Raw genomic sequence first — 11415 nt, forward strand, 5'->3', positions numbered from 1 at the left:
GAAAATACTGTGCTAGCACCATCTGTACAAACACTATTAAGACAGACCCTGGTTTGTAGTTTACAGAGGACTAGGATTTCTGCCCTCTGGGCTCAGTGAAATAATGGCAGGGACCCCAAAGGCACCAGGTCAGAGAATTCCCTGGAGGGGAAGGGGCTTTAGGAACTCCAGGCAAATTCAAGAGTAATGAAGCTCAGTAAACAGCTAAAGAAGATCCCAAGCACTGGGTAGGGCTTGAAGCAAAAGAGTGCAGCGGGGCCTGGGAGAGGAGGTGGACAGTCCTCAGAGCTTGTCCTGTGTTGTTGAAACAAAATGAAACTCTCTTCCTGACTTACGTGTTTAACAGGACCACCTGTGTTTACCAAACATTCCTCCCTTTCACCTTCCAGTGCAGGGGGATTAGATTTACTCTCCTATTAATATGATACCCACTGTTGTATTAATCCACACACACCTTCCATTTTTTAAAAATATTATTAAACGGGTCCAGCCTCTTAGAAAGTTTTCATTCACAGTCTGTTCCTGTGGAGATTCTAAGAGGTTGTGAATGAAATCCTACATAGAAAAAAGGCCTAGGAGGTCGATTAAAAGTGTCAGGGAAAGTATAGATGTGAGATTTGTCAGTCATGTTATAAAATGACATCTCCCCCATTCCATAGTCCAGGAAAATACCGATGCCTCAGGGCTTCACTTCTGAGAAGAGAGGGATGGTGCCAGCGCCCGGGACATCATAGCCATTCCCCTGCCGCCTAATCTGCCAGTGTCCCTGACAGGCCGACAGGGTCCTCCTCCATGTGGTGGGCAGAGAATCTTTGCAAAGCCCATTTGGGTTTGTCTTCCACTTCTACCTCCCAGGAATGCCTGCTGGAATGAAAGTATGGAAAACCCAGGACAACTGTGTTGACTGTAAATCTTTTTGGAACATCAGAAACATCTTGCTTTCTCTTTGTGTATCGCACACTCTACGTTTTATCCTGAGAGACAGTCAGGTTAGGGTGTGTCGTTTCAGGGTCTAGAATTACTCTAGAATTATATCTACTCTAAATGTCTTTGTAATTTTCTGCAAAGCAGAATACTGGAAAGGAAGATTGCAGCCTTCCCTCTGTAACTGGACTGAAAACATTGGGCTGAACCTCTCAGAGTTCTTGTAGAAACTTTTGATTTGTAACAGCAATTCCACTTCTGTCAGCACAGTGCACTCTACTGCCTTACTTAGTAGGACTTTGAGTGTCCTACTAAGTACTTTGTAAATGCAGTTATATTAGCATTGAGTTCCTTTGCAATAGCCTTTTCTTCATCAGCTGATCTTGAAAGAACTGCTTCTTGATCACGTTCTAAAAACTGCCTCACGTGCTCAAATTCAGAGAGTAATTCCAGCCGTTGGTTTTCCGCCTTCTCTCTCAGTTCTAAGGGTTGTTTGCTTTGAATGCTTATTAATTTCTGAACGTCTGCCATCTGCTTCTTCAGGAGCTCAATGTAGGCACTGAGCCTTTGCCTATGACGAGAGGCAGCCTCCTCCATGGGCCTCACCTGGTGGCTCTGGCCTCACAGAAGAGGGTTAGGACCCAGCTGTGCTTCTGGCACAAGCACCTTTCTTCCTGCTTCTTCTTCTTGCCCCTGGTGGTCTGGAGGAGCTTGGCCATGTCAACCATCCTTCCCAGCTGGGTGTTGCTCCTCAAGCACCTCTCTTGGCATGGGTGATGGCACACAGGGCAAGGGAACCTGTCCTATAGATCAGCCCAGGACTGCTGGATGCAGGAGCGACAGAAGTGGTGCCCCATTCGATGGTGACAGGGTCTCTCAGGTCATCCAGACAGATGGAACAGTTGATTTCTGCCAGGAGTCCTGCCAGAGCTGCTTCAACTGCCACTGGGCCCTGGATGAAGGCCTGGACTGAGGTGGGTTTCTTTGGGAAGCTGGACTCTGCAGTGAAAAGTGGATGCACCGGAAATCTCCGTCCTCACTTTGCTGGTGGCCTATGAGTCCTGTGAGTCCCCTGACCTTTTCATTTCAGCTGCCAAGAGAAGCTCTTCCCCCAACCTGTAGCCAGTCACAGCTCCGCTGGACAACCGTGCCTCCAGATTTGGAAGATCAGAGAAAATGAGGTCAACCAAGCAGCTTTCTTGGTTAGAAAAATAGTTGTTACCTCAAGCTGGTACAGAAGTCTCACTTCTCTGACTGCTAGTTGAGTCTCAAATCTTTGTGAAATTCAGGTTAAGGTATTAGCTGCAAATTCTTTCCTTGCCAGAACCCAAGTACTGAGGTTGCTGAACCCAGGTTTGATCTGAACCCACCGGTCAGACATCTGGTGCTGTTCCCGCCGCCTGCAACAAATCTGGAGCAAGGGGGTCGGGGACAGATGCTTTCTCCAATAATGTGATTTTTATGTTAGAAAATTATCAAGGAAACTTAACTATCGGATATATAATGGGGGGTGGGGGGAAATAAGTACAAAATGTAGGGTTTTGAAGGAATTTTTTTATTCAATTGGATTTTAAGAAAGTATTTTTCTCAATTTTGGTACTAACCAGAAATACTCATTGTCAATTCCATGTAATACCTTGAGTATGTAATCCCTCCAAAAGACATGCAAATATATCAGTCCCTTAGTAAGTTTAACACAATTTACAATAGTTTCAAAATTCAAATTGAGGATTTACTGAGATTTAGAGAGAGATGACTCTGGGTTTCCAAATTATGGATGTGTTGAGAAAACACAGAGCTCATTTGTCCCTAGTCAGATCACATTTGTTCATCTTCATAATTCCTCTGATTTCTTACTAGCCCAATTAAAGTTAAATTAGCCTTAAGTTTTGAAGAAGAAGAAAAAATAAGCATTGAAAATGTGTATCTAGCCTTAATGTGGTCTCATTTATCACTGTTTTCATTAAGCATAGAATCATACATCACCACTCTAACTATAAAAGTAAATTATAACACTCACACACAGGCTGTGGTAATGAGGCTGTGTAGTAGGAATAGCGGTGATAGGACCAGGACTGAACACTGAGCTACACTAGCTGGAGGGGAGGTGGGGAGAGAGTGGGGCAAATGATCAAGGCACTACAAGGTTCACTTAGACACTAAAGGTTGGATACTTTTGTAAAAAATAATTGGTTACAGAGATATAAATTAGAAATTCATTTTATTGGGATGGTTGGAAAGTTGAAGTGAATAGTATCTCAGGTGTGAATTGAACAAATAAAAAATAACAGTGCAAAATAATCACATATTTGCTTTAAACTACTCATTCTGTGGGGTCCCAAATTCAAATACTGGGGGGAAAAATCAGCACTTAAATAAGCACTTACTATTAGTTGAGCATAGTTCTAACTGCTTTAAAAATAATAAATATATTTGGACCCCATCAAAAAACTATGGGACTATGCTATTATTCCCATTTTAAATATAAAGAACACTATTCTTCTGGAGAATTTGAGTAAATTTTACAAGGCCTCACATCTAGTAAGTGGTAGAGATGAATTTGAACTCTGGCAATGTGGTTTCAGAGTCCATGCTTAATATTCAGTTAAATTGCACCTAAGCGCCAGATAATAAAGTTAGTTGAGTGAAGATAAGAGTTGTAGATACTATGGTGAACTTGGGCACACATTCAAAATCGGCATTGTTGAAGATGGCTGCAGATGGGAAGGCAGACTGCAAGATAATGCATGAGTGAGAGAACAAAGGGAGACTATGTGGTCACACAGGAAGTATTTGTCTGTGAGTTGAGGGACAGCTATACTCCAGGGGACTGTGGGGGATTGCCAGACTGGGTTCCCCTGACAGGGCAGCCTCCACTACTGCTGGGATCCCTCCCAGAGTGCCCGGCTTTGGGAGAGTAGATTTTCAGTTGGAAGCCTGAAAATCTTGGGAATCTACAACAAAAGCACCCAGCAAACAGCTGCGAACCGGGGAACACTGGTCCCAAAGGGGCACGAGCTCAAGAATTCAGACGAGCTCTGCACCCCCTCATGGAAAGGTCAGATTTCGCCTGGGATAAGGAGAGAGAGAACTACAAAACTAGACATCCAGAGAAGAGAGATCATGGAGAGACAAAGAAACAGCCCGCATATGAAAGAAAAGCAGGCATTACCAGAAAAGGAAGTAAATGAAATAGGGGCAAGCAACCTGTCAGAGAAAGAATTCAGAGAAATGGTCATATGGTGGATGAAAAGAATGGAAGATAAATTCGACAATATGAGTAAGAACCAAGAGGAAATGAAGAAGAAATGAAAAATGACATTGCTGCTATAAAGAACTCAATAGAAAGCATCAACACTGGACTAGAAGAAGTAGAGCACTGCATAAGTGAGCTAGAAGACAAGGTAGGAAAAAATACCCAAGCAAAGCAGCTTCTAGAAAAATAAATTAAAAAGCAGGAGGAGAGCCTAAGACGGGGGGGGCAAACTTTTTGACTCGAGGGCCACAATGGATTCTTAAACTGGACCGGAGGGCCGGAACAACAGCATGGATGGAGTGTTTGTGTGAACTAATATAAATTCAAAGTAAAGGAGTGGAGGGGAGAGCAAGAGAACCCTCCACTCTTTTGGCTCTGTGGGCCAGATAGAAAAGCCGAATGGTCCGGATCTGGCCCGTGGGCCATAGTTTGCCCACGGCTGGCCTAAGGGAACTTTGGGACAACACGAAAAGAAACAACATCCGCATAATAGGGGTGCCAGAAGGAGAGGAAACTGAGCAAGGAATAGAAAACCTGTTTGAAGAAATAATGACAGAAAACTTCCCTGATATAGGGAAGAAAAAACCCACACAAATCCAAGAAGCTCACAGAGTCCCAAGCAAAATGAACCCCAAAAGACCAATGCCAAGGCACATTAGAATTAAATTGGCAAACACCAACAACAAAGTAAGAATCTTAAAAGCGGCAAGAGAGAGAAAGTTACCTACAAAGGATGCCCCCATCAGACTAGTGACTGATTTCTCAACAGAAACACATCAGGCAAGAAGGGAATGAAATGAAATATTCAAAGTCATGCAAAGGAAGGGTCTGAATCCAAGAATACTGTACCCAGCAAGGCTAACAATCAACATTGAGGGTGAAATCAGGAGCTTCACAGACAAAAAAGGACTAAGGGAGTTTATTACCACCAAACCAGCAATGCAAGAAATGCTAAAGGGTCTGCTGTAAAAAGAAGAAATAGGAAGCAAAGAAGGAACACAGGGGTAAAGAATAAAAATGGCGACAAACAAGTACCTATCAATAATAACTTTAAATGTAAATGGATTAAATACCCCAATCAAAAGACATAGGATAACTGAGTGGATAAGAAAACATGACCCATATATCTGCTGTCTACAGGAAACCCAACTCAGAAAAAAAGATATACACAGACTGATGGTGAAGGGATGTAAAAAGGTCTTCCAGGCAAATGGAAATGAAAAAAAAAAGCTGAGGTAGCAATACTTATATCTGACAAATTAGTTCTCAAAGTGAAGGACATAAAAAGAGATAAGGAAGGCCACTTCATAATACTAAAGGGAGCAATCCAACAAGAAGAAATAACTCTGGTACATATATATGCACCCAATACAGGAGCACCCAAATACATAAAAAAAAAAAAAACAAAAAAAAACTCCTGGAGGATAACAAGGGAGAGATTAATAGCAATACAATCATAGTATGGGACTTTAATACCTCACTATCACCATTGGACAAATCCTCTAAACAAAAAAATCACCAAAGAAACATCAATCCTAAATGACTCACTAGACCAGATGGAATTAATTGACATCACCCCAAAGCCACAGAATATACATTCTTCTCAAGTGCACATGGGTCATTTTCAAAGATAGACCATATACTGGGTCACAGTCAAAGTCTCTTCAAATTCAAAAAGATAGAAATCATATCAAGCATATTCTCAGATCACAATGGCATAAAACTGGAAATCAACTACAATAAAAACAATCCAAAAAAATCAAACACCTGGAGACTAAATAGCGTGCTATTAAACAATGACTGGGTTACCAGAGAGATTAAAGAAGAAATAAAAAACATCATGGCAACAAACGACAATGAAAACACAACAATCCAAAACCTATGGGACACAGCAAAAGCAGTCTTGAGAGGGAATTTCATAGCTCTACAAGCCTACTGCAAAAAAACAAAAACAATGGTAATAAATTACCTAACCCAGTGGTCAGCAAACTCATTAGTCAACAGAACGGCAAACCGTGGCTCAGGAGCCGCATGTGGCTCACGAGCCACTGTTTGCCTACCACTGATCTAACCCTACAACTCAAAGAGTTGGAAAGAGAGTAACAGGAAAAGCCCAGTGTATGCCCTGACTGGTTTGGCTCAGTGGATAGAGCGTCGGCCTGCGGACTGAAGGGTCCCAGGTTCGATTCTGGTCAAGGGCATGTACCTTGGTTGCGGGCACATCCCCAGTAGGAGGTGTGCAAGAGGCAGCTGATGGATGTTTCTCTCCCATCGATGTTTCTAACTCTCTATCCCTCTTCCTTCCTCTCTGTAACAAATAAATAAAATATATTTAAGAAAAAATATATTTATGAAGCTAGCATCACCCTAATATCAAAATCAGATAAAGACAACACAATGAAAGAGAATTACAGACCAATATCCCTCATGAACATAGATGCCAAAATCCTCAACAAAATTCCAGCAAATTGGATTCAGCAGTACATTAGAAAGATCATACACCATGATCAAGTAGGATTTATCCCAGGGATTCAAAGATGGTATAATATCCACAAATCAAAAAATGTGATACATCACATAAACAAACTGAGAGATAAAAACCACATAGTCATATCAATTGATGCAGAAAAAGCATTTGACAAAATCCAACACCCTTTCTTGATAAAAACTCTCAACAAGGTGGGAATAGAAGGATCATACCTCAACATAATAAAAGTCATATATGATAAACCCACAGCTAACATCATACTCAATGGGCAAAAACTAAAACCATTTCCCCTAAGAACAGGAACAAGACAGGGATGCCCACTCTCACCACTCCTGTTCAACATAGTAATGGAAGTACTAGCCATTGCTATCAGACAAGAAGGAGAAATAAAAGACATCCAAATTAGAAAAGAAGAAGTAAAACTGTCCTTATTTGCAAATGACATGATATTGTACATAAAAGCCCTAAAGACTCCATCAAAAAACTTAATAAATGAATTTTGCAATGTAGCAGGATACAAAATTAATGCCAAGAAATCAATGGCATTTCTATACACCAATAGTGAACTTACAGAAAGAGAGACTAAAAAATAAATCCCATTTCCCATTGCACCAAAAAAAAATAAGATGCCTAGGAATAAACTTAATTAAGGACGTAAAAGACCTATATGCGGAAAACTGCAGGACACTGAAAAAAGAGATAGAGGAAGACATAAACAGATGGAAGAATATACCATGTTCATGGATTGGTAGAATCAACATCATTAAAATGTCCATACTACTCAAAGCAATCTATAGATTCAATGCACTCCCCATTAAAATACCAACGGCATATTTCACAGACCTAGAAAGAACTCTCCAAAAATTCATCTGGAATAAAAAAAAGACCCCGAATAGCCACAGCAATCCTGAGAAAGAAGAACAAAGTAGGTGGGATCTCAATGCCAGATTTCAAGCTGTATTACAAAGCCACTGTTCTCAAAACAGCCTGGTACTGGTACAAGAACAGACATATAGACCAATGGAATAGAATAGAGAATCCAAATATTGACCCAAATCACTATGCTCAATTAATATTTGACAAAGGAGGCATGAACATACAATGGAGTCAAGACAGTCTCTTCAATAAATGGTGTTGGGAAAATTGGACAGATACATGTAAAACAATGAAACTAGACCACCAACTTACACCATACACAAAAATAAACTCAAAATGGATAAAGGACTTAAACATAAGATGGGAAACCATAAAAATACTAGAGGAATCCACAGACAGAGAAATCTCAGACATATGCCGAAGCAATTTCTTCACCAATACTGCTCCTAGGGCAATGGAAGCGAAAGAGAAAATAAACAAATGGGATTACATCAAAATAAAAAGCTTTTACACAGCAAAAGAAGCCATCAACAAAACAACAAGAAAGACCACTGTATGGGAGAACATATTTGCCAATGTTATCACTGATAAAGGTTTAATCTCCAACATTTACAGGTAACTCATACAACTTAATAAAAGGAAGATAAATGATCCAATAAAAAAAAAATGGGCAACGGACGTAAATAAATACTTTTCGAAAGAGGACAGAAGGAAGGCCAAGAGACATGAAAACATGCTCAAAGTCACTAATTATCCGAGAGATGTAAATCATAATGACAATGCGGTACCATCTCACACCTGTCAGAATGGCTATCATCAACAAATCAACAAATGACAAGTGCTGGCGAGGATGCGGAGAAAAAGGAACCCTGGTGCACTGCTGGTGGGAATGCAGACTGGTGCAGCCACTGTGGAGAACAGTATGGAGTTTCCTCAAAAAACTAAAACTGGAGCTCCCATTTGACCCAGTAATCCCACTTCTAGGAATATATCCCAAGAAACTAGAAACACGAATCAGAAAGAATATATGCACCCCTATGTTCACAGCAGCACAATTCACCATAGCTAAGATTTGGAAACAGCCTAAATGCCCATCAGCAGATGAGTGGATTAGAAAACTATGGTACATCTACACAATGGAATACTACGCTGCTAAAAAAAAAAAAAAAAAAAAAAAAAGGAACTCCTACCATTTGCAGCAGCATTGATGTAACTGTGAGAGCATTATGCTCAGGGAAATAAGCCAGGCAATGAAAGAAAAATACCACATGATCTCACTCATTTATGGAAAATAAAGAACATTATAACCTGATGAACAAAAATATAGATACAGAGGCAGTAAAGCATTGAATAGACTATCAAATTACAGCGGAAAGGCTGGAGAGTGTTGGCGAGGGTTGGTGGGGGAAGAGATCAACTGAAGGACTTGTATGCATGCATATAAGCACAACCAATGGACATAAGACACTGGGGCGGGGGGTGGGATGAGGGCATGTGACGGGGGTAGGGGAGGCTGGGGGAAGGTCAATGGGGGAAAAAAGCGGATATATGTACTACTATATGTAATACTTTAAACAATAAAATAAAATTAAAAATAAATCGGCATTGTTGTTTTCTATTAAAAGCTACTGTGTGGCAAAAACCCATAATCATAAACCAAATACCCCGGTTGAACCTGGTGCATAGTCTGCCTTGGACCAGCATTATAGGAACTTCATCATGTGTATCACCCACGTGTCTTAGCCCATGATATTAATGATAGTAATCATTAACCATTATTTTAGTTCTGGAGGAACCATTTGTGTTTTGATTGACTATGTGGTCAATCAAATAAAAATTTGTTTGTGATGTAGTATATCTCAAAGCAGAAAATGTCATGTAAGAAGTACACTTTTGGGTGTTAGGAAAATAAATTACACACCCCCTATGGAATTGATATGCTTTATGATTTTAATAGTGGGAGCTATATAAGTAACCATGTTTTCCTTTAGGTTCTAGCTACCAGAAGTCAAATGTAATGTGTAGTCATCGCACATCTGTTTAGCTTTATGGCACTATATGAAGCTGCCTCCCTCTCTTCGTTCACGATAACAAATATGTTTCTAAGTAAGCATTTCTCCAAGTGTATGTTTTTGTAAGTCAACTCAAAAACTTTTAAAAATAAGTTTTAGTAGAAACAAATGTAGTTTTTGTTTGTTTTGTTTTTAAGGCACCTGCCAAAAATCTGTTCTATTGGCAGCTCTCTGGATTTGGAGTCATACCAAAGCACCTTTCAGAACGCTTCTGAGATTAGTTTACTGAATGTGGAGAGCCTTGTTTTACACTCATTACTCTCCTGAGGAATTGTACATTTTGTGTCTCCTGTAGCACTAAGCACAATGCCATGAACAGAGTAGGCATTCAACTGGATAAATTAATAAGTAAGTGAATGAAGTGAATATCCTCATTATTAAGGTGCTTGGAAATACCCGTCAAACCTCTAAAACTATCCTTTATTTAGGGTCCAGATGAAAATTCTGTGAGTTACGAGGATTCAGTTTTATGTCATGTTTTCTATCACAAGAATTCTAGGAGTTCATATAAATAACTGGTCTAAGAATTGGGCCAATCATCAATTTTTTGCTTCTTAGGTCCAAATCTACCCTTCATTGCCTGCTCTGTTATAATGACTAAATGGACTAACTAGTTCTCCTTTGCCAGCTGACACAACGTTAAGTTCTGTCAGTTGAGGGGACTAGACAAACTCTCAGAAAGGAAGGAGTTTCCCTTCCTGATTCCAGTGACAGCAACCATATTTTGGCTACATAAGGGCACAGTGTACCGTGTGTCCTTGCACCTGCTCGGTATCTTAGCCTGATTACGATTCCCAGGCTCAGAGTCCTTGGACATCCCGATTAGGCTTATGCCAGGGTGGCCTTGACCATTCTGGTGCATTGGTAAAAAGGCCTCTGTGCTCCCTTTGGCCTTGACTATCCGGGGACCCTGGTGTGGTTCCCACATAAGTCTAGTGCCTTCCCAATTGCAGCAACTTCCTGTGGACACCTACCCCACCACTCCAGAGGGAAGACTTGTTGACCTGGCACCTCGGCTCGCATCTCCATTATCGTCTGAGCCATGCTGTGTCCTCTCTCTTAAGGTCAGGGTTTCAGTCCACAGTTTAGTACGGGGAGGCCTCTCTCTTTAGTGTTTTGTCTCAGCTTGAGGGGTAGTGGCTACTCCCTGTGTCTGATATCCCTGTATTTTCTAGAGTTTTCTTTACTTCCTTTTAACCAATGCCCCCATTACTCCGACCCTCCCTTAATAATTTTTGAATTAAAATTTCCCAGTTCAAATTCTTGTGGGTTTTAGTCTCCTGATTAGATCCCAATTGATATAGGAATAGAGTAAAATCAACTGGAATGTTACTGAACCTATTTTTCTCATCTCTCATGCCACTAAAATCCCCCTGTGACCCATGAACTTTTTAAGCAATGGAATCCTGTTTGGACACAAATCTCATGTGGGATACCAATAGGTGTAACATTAAAAAAGAAGAGGTGTTTGGATTTAAGAAGGGCATATCGAAAGATGTCCATGTATAGCTCCTTTTCCTTCGTCACTCCCTCTTTCCTCCCAAGGTGATCTTGAAACACCTCTGTGGAACACAAAAGGGTCTCAGGACACAGTGTCTTAGTTGGTCAGGGCTACTATAAAAAATACCCAGACTGAGTGGCTTATAAAAGACAGAAACTCATTTCGCACAGTTCTAGAGGAAGTCTGAGATCAGGCTGCCAGCATGGTCAGCAGAGGCCCTCTTCCAGGTCAGAGACTTCTGCTTTTGTCCTTAACATGTTGGAAGGAGTGAGGGAGCTCTGGAAAGTCTCTTTTATAA

At 40.7% G+C, this 11415-nt stretch overlaps 1 pseudogene across 1 annotated transcript; it reads right to left on the minus strand.

Annotated features, from left to right (window-relative positions):
* Nucleotides 1–505: 505 nt before the first annotated feature.
* Nucleotides 506–10645, minus strand: LOC308244311 (tripartite motif-containing protein 75-like; annotated as a pseudogene). Its single transcript has 2 exons — nucleotides 10591–10645; nucleotides 506–1923 (listed from the first exon to the last, which is right to left on the minus strand). The product of its transcript is annotated as a tripartite motif-containing protein 75-like (transcript).
* Nucleotides 10646–11415: the final 770 nt, after the last annotated feature.

The sequence above is a fragment of the Plecotus auritus genome, assembly GCF_963455305.1.
Source record: "Plecotus auritus genome assembly, chromosome: 3".
Taxonomy (NCBI): Eukaryota; Metazoa; Chordata; class Mammalia; order Chiroptera; family Vespertilionidae; genus Plecotus; species Plecotus auritus.